Consider the following 2,739-nt stretch of genomic DNA (forward strand, 5'->3'; position numbering starts at 1 on the left):
ATTTTAGTAATTGTGTAGAGAAGGTGCTTGTGAAAAGTTTGGCTGAATTTTGAAGACTGCCCTTCAGAAAAAATAGAGAAGTACAATGTAACTCTGTTACATGCTCTAGATGGAGAGGGAGAGAGCGATCAAGCGCCGTTAAATCAATCGCTGCAGCTGATGAACCAAAGCCTCTCTTGTTTTCTCTTAGCAGCTAGAGCGATGGTACCCAAACACCACAACATGTTGGACTTGCAGTCTACCACCAAAGCTATCGCAATGCTTATGAAGCTGCTATTTAACTCTAAGCTTCTAAGACACGAGTAATTGTTGCCGTGTTTAACTGCGTTTCAAAACTACAAATGCATACACATACCAATATAGGCTAGCATGTATATAATACGCATACGCATACATACAATACATACTTAGCAGGTGTGTTTGCCCATACAAAAGTATTTCTTTAATAACTTCCACAATTTTTATCTGATCGCCTACTTACTAGGGGTCTTAGTTGCTTTAGTCGACAATCTGGTATATTGTGCCGTCTATGGTATATTTTGAATGCGGTACTATATCGATATACCACATATACCATTTGGAAGTGTTTTTGCACTATATTTGGTATATTTTAAGAATAATACCGCAAAATATATTGCTCTTATTCAAAATGGGTAGAGGGTATCTCACAGTCGAGTACACTCGACTGTAGCTTTCTTACTTGTTTAATGTGGTACTATATCGATATACCAAATACACCATTTGGTATATTTTTTTTGTATTTTCAGTATAGTTTGAAAATAATACTACAATATTTTGATTTTATTTAAAATGGGTAACAGATATCTCACAGTCGTGCACATTCGACTGTAGCTTTCTTATTTGTTTTATCTATGTATATATTTTTAAATTCCTATCTCGCATGGATTTCTTGTTAAATGCTGTTAGCGAAATGAATGGATAAGTTAATTTATAATTTTTGCAGACTTCTGTGATTAAATGGCATAGCGGCAAGTAACACGCAAGATCCTTTATCAAAAAGAAAATTTTCTAAAATTTTGTGTTTTTTTTATGTTGAACCAGAGGCACAATTTATCACGCTCACCAATAAAGCCGTACGACCGCAATTTGAATGAAATGATATAATACACTTGGCCCTCGCTTAACACGGGGGTTACGTTCCTAGAAATCCTCGTGTTAAACGAAATCGTGTTATGCGAAACATGGATTTAGTACAAAATAAGGGGTTACGTTTGCAAAATTCAAAATTGGCAGCAAAAAAATTTTTTAATTTTTCAAATTTGGTCTGTTTTTATTAAAGTTTTATACATTTGTTCAAAATTAGCCAAAAGTTATTATGCATATGCCTTTAATAATTGCATAACATTCATATTTTAAAATTAAAATTTGGTATTAAATCAAACAAGTAAGAAAGTTATAGTCGAGTGTGCTCGACTGTGAGATACCCGCTACCCATTTTTAATAAAGGTAAAATATTGCGGTATTTTTTTTTTTTTTTTCAAAATATACCGAAAATACTAAAAATATACAAAATGGTATGTTTGGTGTATAGATATAGTGCACCATTCAAAATATACCATAGACGGACCAGATTGGCGGCCAAAGCAACTAAGAGCTAGGGCTCTAAGTAGGCGTTTTTGTCCATACAAAAGTATTTCTTTAATACTTCCACAATTTTTATCTGATCGCAACCAAATTTTCATAACTACTATAGTAATTATTGTATATACCAAAATTCGCAACTCTAGCTTTAAAATTACGCTTGTTATTAGATTTTTTTGATTTGCGGGGGCGGAAGTGGGCGTGGCAAAATTTGAAACAAACTTGATCTGCGTGCAAACATAACAAATGTCGAAAAAAAATTATAGCTCTATCTCGGACAGACGGACATGGCTAGATCGTCTCGGCTGTTGACGCTGATCAAGAATAATTATACTTTATAGGGTCGGAGACGCCTCGCTTTACCTGTTACATACATTTCCTGCCGGCACAGAGTTATAATACCCTTCTACCCTATGGGTACCGGGTATAAAAAGTTGCTTCTTCTAATTAACTATCAGGTTAAAACTTATAGAAATCTAAAAATGTTAAAAAGTAAAGAGATTCATTCATATTCATATCAATTTGAAATATTTTTGATGGCATTTATAGTTTAAGCCAGTTTGTTTCAACATGTTTTCTCTTTTGGTGGATCCTTATCAAAAAATCCTGTAAGAACGAGGTATTTAGCGTGTTAAAAGAAGGATGGGAGCAAATTTGTAACCGTGTAAGGCCGAGTTCGTGCTAAAAGAGTCCGTGTTAAGCGAGGGCTAAGTGTACAATACAATTTAAAGGTGAATAACTATAAATTGTAGTTGTCAATACAGTCTTTTTCTATAAAAAATCAAGTTAAAAATACTTGTATAATGAAAAGGACGGCATTAAATTTGTTGAAGTTGTTTTATAAAAATTAATTTATTTAATTTAATTATTTAAGTGCTAAAATTTTATAAAAGAAATTGTTGAAATCTCCAGAATTTAATCCATTAAAAAGGTGGCATCCCCTTTTTTTGTGGGAAACAGCAAATTGCCGTTCAACTAATTTATTTTAAGAAAGCTTCAAATCTTTATATGCAAAAGAGACAAAAAATCATCTCAAAAATATTAATATCGCTTATTTTTGCAAAAAAAAATATAGCAATGATAATATTTTTTAAGATGAAAAATATCGGTATATCGATATTTTGTTATTTTTCTGAC

The sequence above is a fragment of the Drosophila albomicans genome, chromosome 2R (assembly GCF_009650485.2).
Source record: "Drosophila albomicans strain 15112-1751.03 chromosome 2R, ASM965048v2, whole genome shotgun sequence".
Taxonomy (NCBI): domain Eukaryota; kingdom Metazoa; phylum Arthropoda; class Insecta; order Diptera; family Drosophilidae; genus Drosophila; species Drosophila albomicans.